The following is a 16,191-nucleotide window of genomic DNA, read 5'->3' as shown; positions in this document are numbered from 1 at the left end:
ACATCGGAACCAGCATCAGGGAAGGTTGAGGTTGTACAAGCGACGCCCGTTCGGATCCAGGGACAGATCCCTGGGTGCACCCAAGAGCTAAGGCCGAAGCTGCTGGCACGGAACTGGAGAGGGCCCCTGCGAGCATCACTGGGCCCAAAGGCACTACAGTGGAGCCAGACTGCCCAAATATGAGGTGCATGGCCTGATGAAAGTCTCAGAGTTGAACAGGGGTCGCTCTGGCTCCCAGAAACTCAGGGAGGCACGGAGTTGCCCTAGATGCAGGCTCTGAGGATGAAGGCCTGGAACAATGATGCTCTTTTTCCCCTCATTTCATCGACCGAAGGAGGGAGTGAAGTGAAAGAAAACCTATTCTTTTTCTACTTCTTTTTGTCCCTTGACTTACCTGACTATCCCGAGGACTTGGAGTTGGACGATGAAGAATGGGCGCTCCGTGACTGTTCTTGGGACCTTCCTCTCGACCGAGATCGGCAGCGACATGCAGCCGAGTGCCGGGCTGCAATGAGCTTTATGTACTGTTCCCTCAAAGATCTCAGATTCATGACCATGCACTCAGAGCCTGACATCAGGTTGTGGTCGCGCTCCAGGCACCACAAGCACCTGAGGTGCGGATCCGTCAAGGACATTGCCCAATGACAGGATCCACAGAGCTTGAATCGAGTCTTAAGTGAGGACTTCTCAATATACCAGAAGTGCAAACACTCAAAAATCTTCAACAAAAAGTTGAAAAATACAGGTGAAAAAGTGACTGAGGGGTAGCTCTTCTTTGGATCTGCCTTATTGAAACAGATGGCATAAAACTGCCTGTCCAATGGCTGCATCACTGTGCTGTGCCGATTCCAGGCAATAGTGCTGTGTGGGCGCTCTTTTAAGTGGCAGCAGAACATATTTTCCCCAGCGGAACACCAGCAAACAGGGCTGCCAAAGTGGAAACTGCCCTTGTTGAATGCGCCCTTGCTTTCGTTGTGAGTGGCTTGCCAGCTTTGAGTGGCAAAACCGGATGGTGGCAGAAACCAACCTTCTGATAGTTGCTATTGTGACTGGGGCACCCTGTCGAGTTTGTCCGTAAGTGACCAACAGTTGGATCAAGTTCTTCAAATCTGTTTAGGAAAATAGAGGTAGAACTTTAGACAACTTTTAACCAGTGCTTAATTTGTGAATAAAAACGTGCTGGTGCCCAAAGCTCTCCTCTGAAACTCGCGGCTGCTGCAACTGAATGTGAGAACACGGAATACTAAGGCATCGTAATCCTGAAGCCATCTTGGGCCTCTTTAATTCATTTAAAGCCACTCCATGCCCATTCAGCTCACTCTTGCCACTTCTACGTTCTCCCTTAGTGGCGCTTTTTCATTTTTATCTTTCTCTGTCTTTCCCATATGTGTCTTTTGCTCACAGCAAATGCTTGAGGCAGAAGAATAAGCGCCGGCCCTCAAAATTAAGTGCCAGTGCTCAGCACTGGAAACAACAAGCACAAATTAAGCACTGCTTTTAACATCAAGTGTGCGCCGAGACATTTTTGTTGATGTCAGATTTGGCAAAAAAGTTTGTAGTGTGATCAGTTCATGGAGATGAAACTGCGATATAACCTTGGGAATTTATCTTGTATTAGTCCTAAGAATCCCATAATCATCAGTGAAATGTAAAAAGGATTCCAGCGTTATGAAAGCCTGTATCTCACTCACCCTTCTAGCTGAAGTGAGGTCTGCTCTGTGAATGGCTTTAAAAGGAGCTTTGATAAGTTGAGAGAGAAAAGCATTTAGGTGTCATTGCGGGGGAGGAGCTTGTACAGGAGGGAAAATGCTGAACAATCCCTTCATGAATTTTTTGATGATTCACGTGAAACAGAAAGAGAGAGATAGAGTGCAAGGAAAGTCTGTAGGAAAGTACCCTCTTTTTGGCATGGTTGCCCCTACTTTTTTGCCTGATAACAGTGTGTTTTGACGGTGTTCACTGGGATCCTGCTAACGAGGACCCCAGTGACTGTGCTCTCTCCCTCTAAATTTGATTGTTCCTGACTAAGTACTTCCCACAATTGGCATACTGGTGCCCCCACGTAAGTCCCTAGTATATGGAACCCAAGCACCCAGGGCATTGGGGCACAAGGGGTTATCTATGCGTTCAGCATGTATTGTGCCACCCGTGGGAGCCCATGCAAAATGTGTCTGCAGGGCTGCCATTGCAGCCTGCATGAATAGGTGCATGCACCCTTTCACTACAGGTTACTGCACCAGGTCACTGTAAGTCACCCCCATGGCAGGCCTGCCCAGACGGCAGGGTGCAAGCACCTGTGTGCATAAGCAGAGGTGCCCCTATGAACTCCAGCTCCAATTTCCTGGACTTCACAAGTGGGGGAAGCCATTTTACCCGCATACTAGACTCGCATACTAGACACATTATGTAGCGGCAAGCTACATAACGGTAACTCCAAATCTGGGCATGTTTGGTTCCAAACATGTAGGAATCACACCCCAATACAGTATTTGTGATATGATTCCAGGCACTGTGGGGGCTCCTTAGAGGACCCCCACCTTTGCTCCTACCAGTTTGCAGGGTTTTCCCAGGCAGCCTGCTCTGCTGCCATCCTACAGACAGGTTTCTGCCCTCCTGCAGCTGCTTGAACAGCGCAAGCCCAGGAAGTGTAGGAAAGTACCATCTTTCTAGGCATGTTACCCGCAATTTCTACCTGTTTGTCAGTATGTTTTGCCTGCTTCACTGGGATCCTGCTGGTCAGGACCCCTGGGCTCATAGTTTGTGGCCTAATGTGTGTGTTGTCAGTAGTACTTAGCTGTGTCACTGAAGTTCTGCTAACCAGAACTTCAGTGCTTGTGCTCTCTCTGCTTCCAAATTAGTCACTATAGTTTAGTGACTTAATTTACCAGTTCCAATGGGCACACTGGACCCCCCCCCTTATAAGTCCCTAGTATATGGTACCTATGTACCCAGGGCATTGGGGTTCCAGGAGATCCTTATGGGCTGCAGCATTTATTTTTCCACCCATAAGGAGCTCAGACAAACCCTTTCACAGGACTGCCACTGCAGCCTGCGTGAAATAGTGCACACACTATTTCACAGCCATTTTCACTGCACTTAAGTAACTTATAAGTCACCTATATGTCTAACTTTCATTTACTGTAGGCTAGGTGCAAAGTTACTAAGTGTGAGGGCACCCTTGCACTAGCAAAGGTGCCCCCACGCTCCCCAGGGCCAATGCCCCGGACTTCCTGAGTGCGGGGATAGCATTACAAGCGTGCACTACATATAGGTCAATACCTATATGTAGCTTCACAATGGTAACTCAGAATATGGCCATGTAAGGTGTCTAAGATCATGGAATTGTCCGCCCATTCCAAATATGGTATGGGGGGCAATCCCATGCATCCTGGGGGCTCCAGCATGGACCCCCAGTACTGCCAAACCAGCTCTCTGAGGCTTGCACTGCAGCTACAGCTGCTGCCACCTCACAGACAGGGTTCTGCCCTCCTGGGGTCTGAGCAGCACAGTCCCAGGAAGGCAGAACGAAGCATTTCCTTTGGGAGGAGGGTATTACACCCTTTCCCTTTGGAAATAGGTGTTACAGGCTTGGGAGGGTAGCCTCCCAGGGCCTCTGGAAATGCTTTGAAGGGCACAGATGGAGCCCTACTTGCATAAACCAGTCTACACCAGTTCAGGGACCCCTAGTCCCTGCTCTGGCACGAAACTGAACAAAGGAAAGGGAAGTGACCACACCCTTGTCCATCACTACCCCAGGGGTGGTGCCAAGAACTCCTCCAGTGTGTCCCTGGCGTCACTTCCCCGCTCCAGCAGGCAAACTCTAAGATGTCCACTGGTTCTCTGGGACTCCTCTCCTGGCGACAAGTGTGCTCCCTGGAACACAGGGGGTGGACCCATTCAACACAGACTGTCCTACGGTCCAGCTGTCCAAATTTAGCAGAGGTAAGAGCTTGCCTTCCCCGTTTGCAACAGTACCTCTGTGCACCACGTCATCTCCACCTCCTTAGGCCTCTGTGCACTATTTGCAAGAATCCTTTGTGCGCATTCTGGACCAGGTCCCCAGCACTCTATCCTGCGATGCTCAACTCACTGAGTTGTTCTTTGGCGGCTTGGAGCCGTCTTTTGTAGTGCTGCAGCAACTGCAATTTGCACCTTCTTTGCCCTCGTGTCCTGGGACCTCAGTGGGTGCTGCCTGGTCATCTGTGGGTTCTCTCCAGTGTTGGGACCCCCTCTGTCTCCTCAGTCCAAGTTGAGACCCCCAGGTCCCTCCTGGGTCCAGGTAGTGCCGTTTTGACACAAACCGCGACATTGCTTGAACCAAGGCTTGTTGGACGAATTGAGTGCTGCAACTCGCCTGCATCCAACATCCCAACGTGGGACATCCTTTCCATCATGCAGGAACCCGCAGCCATCTTCTTTGGTGCTCTTCTGCAGACTTCTTCCAACCGGAGAATCCTCTTTTGCACCATCTTCTAGGTTGGCAGGGATTCCTGTCCTTCCTGGAACATTCTGCGACTTCTGGACTTGGTCTCCTTTCTTCACCAGTCTTAAGGTCCAGGAATCCACCATTTGTTGCTTGCAGTCTTGCTTGGTTCTTGCAATAACTCTAATCACGACTTGTGGTGTGTCCTAAGGAAACTTGCAGTACTTTACTCCTACTTTCCTGGGCTCTGGGGTGGGGTATTTTATGCACCTTTGGTGTTTTCTTACACTCACAGCGATCCTCTACACACTACACTTGCCTCAAGGGGGAATTTGTGATTCGCATTCCACTTTCTTAGGATATGGTTTGTGTTGCCCCTAGGCCTATTTCTTCCTATTGCATTCTATGGTATTTTCTACAGTTTGCACTATTCTGTGACTATTTACTTACCTGATTTTGGTCTCTACTGTATATATTATGTATACTACTTACCTACTATATATTTTTGGCCTTGTGTCACTAAAATAAAGTACCTTTATTTTTGGTAACACTGAGTATTGTCTTTTATTGTGTAGAAGTACTGTGTAGCTATAGTGGTATTGCATGAGCTTTGAATGTCTCCTAGTACAGCCTAAGCTGCTCAGCGACAGCTACCTCTAGACAGCCTAAGCTGCTAGAACACTGACTACATTTCACTAATAAGGCATAACTGGACCTGGTATAAGGTGTAAGTACCTAGGGTACCTACTAAAACCCAGGCCAGCCTCCTACTGGAAGGCAGAACAAAAGATTTCCTCTGGGAGTGGGAGGCAACATTCTCTCCCTATGTAAATAGGTGTTACATGGCTTGGGAGGGGTAGCCTCCCCAAGACTCCGGTATGCTTTGAAAGGCACATTTGGTGCCCTCCTTGCATAAACCAGTTTGCACCAGTCCAGGCACCCCCAGTCACTGCTCTCGCGCGAAACTGGACAATGGAAACGGGAGTGATCATTTATTGTGAATCCTGTGCCTGCTGCCTGTGAGTTGCCTTTGGGGGCTGCATCCTCGACTTCTGACTCTCCTCACTGCTGAGGGTCGCCTTGGAGTTTCCTCCCTGGGTTGAGTCACCCTGGACCTTCCTTGTCCCCAGCAGCTCTGCAACTCTTCATCTGCGACTCTTGCATTTGGCAAGGCTTGTTGGTGTTTTTCCACACCACTGACTGACTGCAACTCTTCCTCAGACATGGGAACATCGACTGCATCACTCCTGGAACTCTTCCCCTGCTCCTGTGTTGCATACCCGACTCCTTGTCTTCACCGTCGACCTGGTCCTGCATCCCCAGAAGATTCAGTAGTAGCTCCTCCCCCAACCGAACTCAAACTGGACTTGGTCCCCTTCATTTGCAGATCCTCTTCTGTCAGGATCCACCTTTGGTTTCTTCCAATCTTGCTTGGGTCTTGCACAGTCCTTTCATAAAGTTTATCTGTGGGTTTGGGAAAAAAACAGGTAATTACCTCTTCTCTCCTGGTCGCTGGGGGGGCACCCTGGTACTTACATTTTGGGGTTCCTAGTTCCTTCAGCTCCCCTCTACAGATTCCAGTTCCTTGGGTGGGGGACTGATTTTGCATTCCACTTACTTAGTATATGGTTCGGCCTCCCCCCAGGGTCTCCATTAACTTCTGTTATTCACTGTTTCCTATTGTTTTCTATGCCAGTTCCTGACTTGTAATGTGTATGTAATAGTGTGTTTACTCACCTGCTATTAGAGTATTACCTACACAGTATTTGTGTTACCATAATAAAGTACCTTTATTTTTGTAACACTGTGTTATTCTTTCATGTGTGTAAGTGCTGTATGACTATAGTGGTATTGCATAAGCTTTGATGTCTCCTAGATAAGTATTGGCTGCTCATCCACAGATACCTCTAGAGAGCCCTGGCTTCCTGTAGGAAGTTGGCTCTGTATATACTATCTCAAAGTAAGAGATAGTGTGCACAGAGTCCAAGGGTTCCCCTGAGAGGTAAGATAGTGGCAAAGTTAGATAATTCTAATGCTCTATTTTGTGGTAGTGTGGTCGAGCAGTAAGCTTATCAGAGAGCAGTGCTAAACATTTGTTGTACACACACAGGCAATCAATGAGGAACACACACTCAAAGACTTACTCCAGGCCAATAGTTTTTATATACAAAAATAATCTTTTCTTAATTTATTTTTAGAACCACAAGTTCAAGATTTGAAGTAAATATATAAAATGCAAGGTACTCCACACAGGTAAGTTAGGAACTTTGAGTTAGAGCAATAACATATACAGTTTTTGTTAAAATGGCAATAAGCTATTTCAAAAGTAGACAAAAATCAACAGTTCCTGGGGGAGGTAAGTATTGGTTAGATTGTGAGGTAAGTAAGACACTTACAAGTTTCAGTTCCTGGGCATAGGCAGCCCACCATTGGGGGTTCAAGGCAACCCCAAAGTTACCGCACCAGCAGCTCAGGACCAATCAGGTGCAGAGGTCAAAGAGGTGTCCAAAACATATAGGCGCCTATGGAGAATAGGGGTGCTCTGGTTCCAGTCTGCCAGCAGGTAAGTACCCGCGTCCTCAGGGGCAGACCAGGGGGGTTTTGTAGAGCACTGGGGGTACACAAGTAGGCACACAAAACACACCCTCAGCGGCACAGGGGCAGCCGGGTGCAGTGTGCACAGCAGGCGTCAGGTTTTGTATTAGTTTCAATGGAGGGACCCGGGGGTCACTCTAGCGGTGCAGGCAGGGCACAGGGGGCTTCTCGGGCCAGCAACCACCTGGGCTAGGCAGAGGGTCGCCTGGGGGTCACTCCTGCACTGAAGTTCGCTTCCTTCTGGTCCTGGGGGCTGCGGGTGCAGTGCTTGGTCCAGGCGTCGGTCCCTTGTTACAGGCAGTCGCAGTCAGGGGGCGCCTCTGGATTCTCTCTGCAGGCCTCGCTGTGGGAGTCAAGGGGGTCGTCTCGGGCTACTCATGGTGTCGCAGTCACTGGGGAGTCCTCCCTGTGGTGTTGGTTCTCTGGATCTCGAGCCGGGGGCGTCGGGTGCAGAGTGTGAAGTCACACGCTTCCGGCGGGAAGAGTGAGGTCTTTGAAGTTGTAGACAAGTTGCAAGTTTGTTGCTGGTTGTTGAGCAGAGCCACTGCTCACAGGAGTTTCTTGGTCCAGGGGTTCAGGGCAGTCCTCTGAGGCTTCAGAGGTCGCTGGTCCCTGTTGGATGCGTCGCTGGTTGCAGATTTTCGAGTCAGGAGACAGGCCGGTAGGGCTGGGGCCAAAGCAGTTGTCGTCTTCCGTCGTGTCTGCAGGCTTGTAGGTCAGCAGTACTTCTTTTTAGTTCAGGTTGCAGGAATCTGACTTCCTCAGTTCTGGGGTGCCCCTAAATGCTACATTTAGGGGTGTGTGTAGGTCTGGGAGGGCAGTAGCCAATGGCTACTGTCCTGGAGGGTGGCTACACCTCTTTGTGCTTCCTCCCTGTGAGGAGGGGGGCACATCCCTAATCCTGTTGGGGGAATCCTCCAAAACTAAGATGGAGGATTTCTGAAGGCAGGAGTCACCTCAGCTCAGGGCACCTTCGGGGCTATCCTGATGGGGGCAGTGGTCAGGGGGGCGGGCATCTCCACTAGCTGGGATGCCCTGCGGCACTGTAACAAAAGGGGTGAGCCTTTGAGGCTCACCGCCAGGTGTTACAGTTCCTGCAGGGGAGGTGAGAAGCACCTCCACCCATGCAGGCTTTGATCCTGGCCACAGAGTGACAAAGGCACTCTCCCCATGTGGCCAGAAACATGTCTGGTTGTGGCACACTGGCAGAAACTGGTCAGCCTAACACTAGAAGTCGGATTGGTATTCAGGGGGCATCTCTAAGATGCCCTCTGGGTGCAGTTTACAATAAATTCCACACTGGCATCAGTGTGTATTTATTATGCTGAGGGGTTTGATACCAAACTTCCCAGAATTCAGTGTAGCCATTATGGAACTGTGGAGTTCGTGTTTGACAAACTCCCAGACCATATACTCTTATGGCAACCCTGCACTTACAATGTCTAAGGTTAGGGGCATAGTGCTCATGCACATATGCCCTCACCTGTGGTATAGTGCACCCTGCCATAGGGCTGTAAGGCCTGCTAGAGGGATGACTTACCTATGCCACAGGCAGTGTGAGGTTGGCATGGCACTCTGAGGGGAGTGCCATGTCGACAGTCATTTTCTCCCCCCCATCACACACAAGCTGTGAGGCAGTGTGTATGTGCTGAGTGAGGGGTCCCCAGGGTGCCATAAAACATGCTGCAGCCCTTAGAGACCTTCCCTGGCCACAGGGCCCTTGATACCAGGGGTACCATTTACAAGGGACCTATCTGTGCGCCAGGGCTGTGCCAATTGTGGGAACAAAGGTATAGTTTAGGGAAAGAAGACTGGTGCTGGGGCCAGGTTGGCAGGGTCCCAGCACACTTTCAATCATAACTGGCATCAGCAAAAGGCAAGAAGTCAGGGGGTAACTATGCCAAGGAAGGCATTTCCTTACACACCACCCTCCCCCCCACCAAACGAAAGAGGATGAGACTAAACTTTCCCAAGAGAGTCTTTATTTTCTAAGTGGAAGAACCTGGAAAGGCCATCAGCATTGGCATGGGCAGTCCCAGGTCTGTGCTCCACTACAAAGTACATTCCCTGAAGGGATGAGGACCACCTCAACAGTTTAGGGTTTTCTCCTTTCATTCGCATCAGCCATCTGAGAGGTCTGTGGTCAGTTTGAACTGTGAAATGGACCAAAAAGGTATGGTTTCAACTTCTTCAGGGACCAAACCACAGCAACGGCCTCCCACCTCAATGGCACTCCAAACGCTGCTCCCTGGGGAGTAACCTCCTGCTAATAAAAGCACCAAGCTGGTCAAGGCCATCATCTTTTGTTTGGGACAGGACTGCTCCTAGCCCACGCTCAGAGGCATCAGTCTGCACTATGAACTGCTTAGAATAATTTGGAGCTTTCAAAACTGGTGCTGTGCACATAGCTTGCTTCAGGGTGTCAAAGGCCTTTTGAAAGTCCACAGTCCAGTTCACTTTCTTGGAGGTCAGTTCTGAAGGTGTGTCACTATTGATCCATATCCCTTCAGAAACCTCCTATAGTACCCAGTCAAGCCAATGAATGCCCCGACTTGAGTCTGGGTTTTTGGAGCTACCCAGTCCAGAATAGTCTGGATGTTGGGTTGGAGTGGCTCAACTTGGCCTCCACCTACAAGGTGTCCCAAGTAAAACACAGTACCCTGCCCTATCTGACATTTAGGTGCCTTGATAGAGAGGCCTGCTGCTTGCAGGGTCTGCAAAACCTTCTTCAGGTGGACCAGTGATCCTGCCAATTGGAGCTGAAGACATCAATATTATCAAGATAAGCTGCACTAAAGGACTCCAAGCCAGCAGGGACTTGTATCACCAACCTTTGGAAGATGGCAGGGGCATTCTTTAAGCCAAAGGGCGTCACAGTGAACTGATAGTGCCCGTCAGGTGTACAGAATGCTGTTTTCTCTTTTGCTCCAGGAGCCATTTTGATTTGTCAGTACCCTACTGTCAAGTCAAAGGTACTTAAGTATTTGGCTGCACCTAATTTTCAATGAGCTCATCTGCCCTTGGGATGGGGTGAGCATCTGTCTTGGTAACAGAGTTGAGCCCTCTGTAGTCCACACAAAACCTCATCTCTTTCTTGCCATCCTTGGTGTGAGGTTTGGAGACCAAGACCACTGGGCTAGCCCAGGGACTGTCAGAGTGCTCAATCACTTCCAACTCCAGCATCTTGTGGGCTTCCACTTTGATGCTTTCTTTGACTTGGTCAGACTGTCTGAATATTTTATTCTTGACAGGCATACTGTCTCATGTGTCCACATCATAAGTACACAGGTGTGTCTGACCAGGGGTCAAGGAAAAGAGCTCAGCAAACTGCTGGAGGACTTGCCTGCAGTCAGCCTGCTGTTGGCCAGAGAGGGTGTCTGAATAGATCACTCCATCTACTGAGCCATCAGTAGGGTCAGTGGAGAGGAGATCAGGGAGAGGTTCACTCTCTGCTTCCTGGTTCTCATCTGTAACCATTAACATGTTTACATCTGCCCTGTCATAATAGAGCTTAAGGCAATTAACATGATCACCCTCTTGGGGGTCCTGCAAGTGCCTAGGTTCACCAGGTAGGTGACCTGACTCTTTTTCTCCAGTACTGGGTAAGGGCCACTCCATTTGTCCTGAAGTGCCCTGGGAGCCACAGGCTCTAGAATCCAGACTTTCTGACCTGGCTGAAACTCAACCATAGCAGCCTTTTGGTCATACCACAACATCTGGAGTTTTTGGCTGGCCTCAAGGTTTTTGCCTGCCTTTTCCATGTACTCTGCCATCCTTGAACATAGGCCTAGTACATAGTCCAGCACATCTTGTTTAGGCTCATGGAGAGGTCTCTCCCAGCCTTCTTTTACAAGTGCCAGTGGTCCCCTAACAGGATGTCCAAACAGAAGCTCAAAGGAGGAAAACCTGACTCCCTTCTGTGCACCTCTCTGTAGGCAAAAAGCAGGCATGGCAAGAGGACATCCCATCTCCTTTTGAGTTTTTAAGGGAGCCCCATGATCATGCCCTTCAATGCATCGTTAAATCTCTCCACAACACCATTGGTTTGTGGATGGTATGGTGTGGTGAATTTGTAAGTCACCCCACACTCATTCCACATGTGTTTTAGGTAAGGTGACATGAAGTTGGTACCTCTGTCAGACACCACCTCCTTAGGAAATCCCACTCTGGTAAAATTACCAATGAGTGCTTTAGGTAATGCAGGAGCAGTAGTGGACCTAAGGGGAATGGCTTCAGGGTACCTGGTAGCATGATCCACTACTACCAGAATATATAGGTTCCCTGATGCTGTGGGAGGTTCAAGAGGACCCACTATGTCCACTCCCACTCTCTCAAAGGGGACCCCCACCACTGGAAGTGGAATGAGGGGGGCCTTTGGATGTCCACCCGTCTTACCACTGGCTTGACAGGTGACACGGGAGGTGCAAAACTCCTTTACCTTCTGGGACATATTGGGCCAATAGAAATGGCTGACTAATCTCTCCCAAGTCTTGGTTTGTCCCAAATGCCCAGCAAGGGGAATGTCATGGGCTAAGGTCAGAATGAACTCCCTAAACTCCTGAGGCTCTAGCACTCTCATAGTGGCACCAGGTTTGGGATCTCTTGCCTCAGTGTAAAGGAGCCCATCTTCCCAATAGACCCTGTGAATTCCAATGACAGTTAATTTTTCTTGCTCACCTGCTTGCTGTCTTAGGCCTTCAAGAGAGGGACAAGTGTCTTGCCCCTTACACAGCTGTTCCCTTGAGGGTCCCCCTGGGCCCAAGAGCTCAACCTGGTAAGGCTCCAACTCCATGGACTCAGTTCCCTCAGGGCATATAAAACATCTTCCTCGGAAGAGAGGTCCTGTTTCTTTTGCTGTGTTGAAGCTGGTTCCCCAGTCTTCTTTCCTTTTCTCTTGGAAGGTTGGGCCATTATTCCAGACTCCAACACTTCTTTTTCACCCTGAGCCCTGCTCTGTGCCCTTGTCTTGACACACACCAGTTCAGGGATACCCAGCATGGCTGCATGGGTCTTGCCCTCTACCTCAGCCCATGCTGACTACTCCAGATCATTCCCTAGCAGACATTCTACTGGAATTGCAGAAGAGACTACCACCTTTTTCAGGCCAGTGACCCCTCCCCATACTAAAGTTACCATTGCCATGGGATGGACTTTAGTTTGATTGTCAGAATTAGTGACTGGATATGTCTGTCTAGCCCGGTACTGTCCTGGGGAAACCAGTTTGACTGTCACCATAGTGACACTGGCACCTGTATCCGTCAGGACTTCTACTTTAGTCCCATTGATTAGGAACTGCTGCCTGTATTTTTGCATGTTAGGCGGCCAGGCAGCACGTGTGGCTAAATACACCCCACCCTCAGAGACTAGTGTAGCTTCAGTGTGGACCCTGATTTGCTCTGGGCACACTGTTGATCCCACCTGGAGAATGGCTATTCCAGTACTAATTAGAGTAGTATTTGTTGTGGGACTTTTCTTTGGACAGGCCTTGTCTCCGGTTTGGTGTCCATGCTGACTACAGTTTCGATACCAGGCCTTCTTGGGATCCAAGTTTTTAACCTTATACCCATTTGTGGACTGTGAAGAGGCTCTGGGCCCACCCTCCTGAGCAGGTTTTTGGGGCCCTGTAGAAGACTCTTTACTTTTGCCCTTGGATGTCTCACCACTCTTCCCCTGGGGAGGCTTTGTGACCCCTTTCTTTTGGTCACCCCCTGTGGAAGTCTTGGTCACCCTTGTCTTGACCCAATGGTCTGCCTTCTTTCCCAGTTCTCGGGGAGACGTTGGATCTAGGTCTACCAGATGCTGATGCAGTTTGCCATTGAAACAATTACTTAAAAAATGTTCTTTCATAAACAAGTTATACAGCCTATCATAATCACTTACACCACTGCCAGTTATCCAACCATCTAGTGTTTTGACTGAGAAGTCAACAAAATCAACCCAGGTCTGGCTTGAGGATTTTTGAGCCCCCCTGAACCTAATTCTGTACTCCTCAGTTGAGAATCCAAAGCCCTCTATCATGGTAGGCTTCATGAGGTCATAGGATTCTGCATCTTTACCAGAGAGTGTGAAGAGTCTATCCCTACACTTTCAAGGGAACATATTCCAAAGGAGAGCTCCCCAGTGAGATCTGCTTACTTTCTGGTTCACATGCCCTCTAAATAGCTGTGAACCAATTGGTGATGTCATCACCATCTTTATATTTTGTTACAATCCCTTTGGGGATTTTTAGGATGTCAGTATTCTCTCTGACCCTAGTTATATTCCTGCTACCATTGATGGGAGTTAAACCCATCTCTTGTCTTTCCCTTTCTATGGCTAGGAGCTTGTTCTCCAAAGCCAATCTTTTGGCAATTGTGGCTAACAGGAGGTCTTCTTCATTGAGGCTGCCCTCAATGCTTCCAGAGTTACTGGTCTCCCCTGTGGAAGAACCAGGCTCTCTGACTATGATTTGTGGAGTCAGAGTTTGAGGAACCCTGTTCTCCCTGGTTAGGACAGGAGAGGGTAATTCATCCTCTTGTTCACTAACTTCCCCATCTGAAGGAGTATCCTCAGAGGGGTGGTCCCTTGTGAACTCTGCCAAAAGCTCCCGGAGCTTTACTTTGGTAGGGTTGGACTCAGTTTTTATATTTTTTTATCTTACAGAGAGACCTTAACTTTGACATCCGTAGATGTAGGTAAAGGGTGAGGTTGAGTTCCATCACCATCTCATCTGTATTAGACATTATGACTCTAAAAGTTGAGATTACTTTTTAAGAATCTAAAAACCACTTCTAGGACTTAAATCCAAACTTTTACAAACTTTTTTATCTCTAAAAGACATGCTAACAGGGACTTACACAAGACCCTAGCAGCACTTTTAAAAATGTAGAAAAATAGTTAAAATTGCAAAAATCAATTTCTAATTACAATTTTTGGAACTTAGTCGTGTGATTAGGTATTGGCTGAGTAGTCCAGCAAATGCAAAGTCTTAGACCCCACCGCTGATCCACCAATGTAGGAAGTTGGCTCTGTATATACTATCTCAAAGTGAGAGATAGTGTGCACAGAGTCCAAGGGTTCCCCTTAGGGGTTGATGGCAATAAGCTATTTTAAAAGTAGACACAGTGCAAAAATCAACAGTTCCTTAGGAGGTAAGTTTGGTTAGGTTTCTCAGGTAAGTAAAGCACTTACACAGTCAGTCTCTTGGGCACAGGCAGCCCATCGTTGGGGGTTCAAGGCAACCCCAAAGCCACAGCACCAGCAACACAGGGCCGGTCAGGTGCAGAGGTCAAAGGAGGGCCCAAAACACATAGCCGCCTATGAAGAACAGGGGTGCTCTGGTTCTAGTCTGCTCCCTCGGGGAGCAGACCAGAGGGGTTTTGTAGAGCACTGGGGGGGACACACACAAATCCACAAAACACACCCTCAGCGGCACGGAAGTGGCACAGGGGTGGCCGGGTGCAGTAGGCAAAGTAGGTGTCGGGTTTGCTATTGAAAGCAATGGAGGGACCCGGGGGTCTCTTAGGAGATACAGGCAGGACACAGGGGGGCTTCTTGGGCCAGCCACTGATTGGGCTAGGAAGAGGGCCGCCTGCTGGTTACTCCTGCAATGGAAGGTGGTTTCTCTTGGTTCTGGGGGCTGTGGGTGCAGTGCTTGGTCCAGGCCTCGGGTTCCTTGTTACCAGGCAGTCGCGGTCAGGGAGAGCCTCTGGATCCTCTCTGCAGGCGTTCCTGTGTGGGGTGCAGGGGGGTCGACTCAGGGTGCCCACGTCGTCGTAGTCGCCTGGGAGTCCTCTCAGCAGTGTTTGTTCTCTGGAACTCGAGCCGGGGGCATTGGGTACAGAGTGTGAAGTCTCACGCTTCCGGCGGGAAGAGAGAGTTCTTTGGAAGTTGCTTTAAAGTTGCAAAGTTGTTGCAGTTTTTGTACAGTGCCGCTGTTCTCTGGAGTTTCTTAGTCCTTTAGGTTCAGCGCAGTCCTCTGAGTTCTCAGAGGTCGCTGGTCCCCATCGGATGCGTCGCTGTGCAGGTTTTTTGAGTCTGGAGATAGGCCGGTAGGGCTGGGGCCAAGTCAGTTGGTGTCTCTGTCATCTCTGCGGGGCTTTCAGGTCAGCAGTCCTTCTTCTTTCTTCAGTTTGCAGGAATCTGATTTCCTGGATTCAGGGTCGCCCCTAAATAGTAAATGTAGGGGTGTGTTTAGGTCTGGGGGGCAGTAGCCAATGGCTACTGTCCTTGAGGGTGGCTACACCCTCTTTGTGCCTCCTCCCTAAGGGGAGGTGGGCACATCCCTATCCCTATTGGGGGAATCCTCCAAACTCAAGATGGAGGATTTCTAAAGGCAGGGGTCACCTCAGCTCAGGGCACCTTAGAGGCTGTCCTGACTGGCAGGTGACTCCTCCTTGTTTTCCTCATTATCTCCTCCAGCCTTGCCGCCAAAAGTGGGGGCAGTGGCCAGAGGGGCGGGCATCTCCACTAGCTGGGATGCCCTGCGGTGCTTAAGGCATTAGCCTTTGAGGCTCACCGCCAGGTGTTACAGTTCCTGTAGGGGAGGTGAGAAGCATCTCCACCCAGTACAGACTTTGTTCCTGGCCACAGAGAGACAAAGGCACTCACCCCATGTAGCCAGAAACGCGTCTGGTTGTGGAAGGCTGGCAGAAACTGGTCAGCCTAGAACTAGGAGTCTGACTGGTATTCAGGGGACAGCTCTAAGATGCCCTCTGGGTGTATTTTACAATAAATCCCACACTGGCATCAGTGTGCATTTATTGTGCTGAGAAGTTTGATACCAAACTTCCAAGATTTCAGTGTAGCCATTATAGAACCGAGGAGTTCGTAACTGACAGACTTCCAGACCATATACTCTTTATGGCTACCCTGCACTTACAATGTCTATGGTTTTTCTTAGACACTGTAGAGACATAGTGCTCATGCACTCATGCCCTCACCTGTGATATAGTGCACCCTGCCTTAGGGCTGTAAGGCCTGCTGGAGGGGTGACTTACCTATGCCACAGGCAGTGAGAGGTGGGCATGGCACTCTGAGGGGAGTACCATGTCGACTTAGTCATTTTCTCCCCACCAGCACACGCAAGCTGTGAGGCAGTGTGCATGTGCTGAGTGAGGAGTCCCCAGGGTGGCATAAGACATGCTGCAGCCCTTAGAGACCTTCCCTGGCCACAGGGCCCTTGGTACCAGGGA

General features: G+C 49.5%; 1 protein-coding gene across 2 annotated transcripts in view; it reads right to left on the bottom strand.

The window, feature by feature from the left end:
• The window catches only part of ZSWIM8 (zinc finger SWIM-type containing 8), a 2,332,791-nt gene that overhangs the window by 372,267 nt on the left and 1,944,333 nt on the right, over positions 1 to 16,191 (bottom strand). The window lies entirely within an intron of this gene.

The sequence above is a fragment of the Pleurodeles waltl genome, chromosome 6 (genome assembly GCF_031143425.1).
Source record: "Pleurodeles waltl isolate 20211129_DDA chromosome 6, aPleWal1.hap1.20221129, whole genome shotgun sequence".
NCBI classification, from domain to species: domain Eukaryota; kingdom Metazoa; phylum Chordata; class Amphibia; order Caudata; family Salamandridae; genus Pleurodeles; species Pleurodeles waltl.
This window is presented reverse-complemented; position numbering and strand designations above follow the sequence as displayed.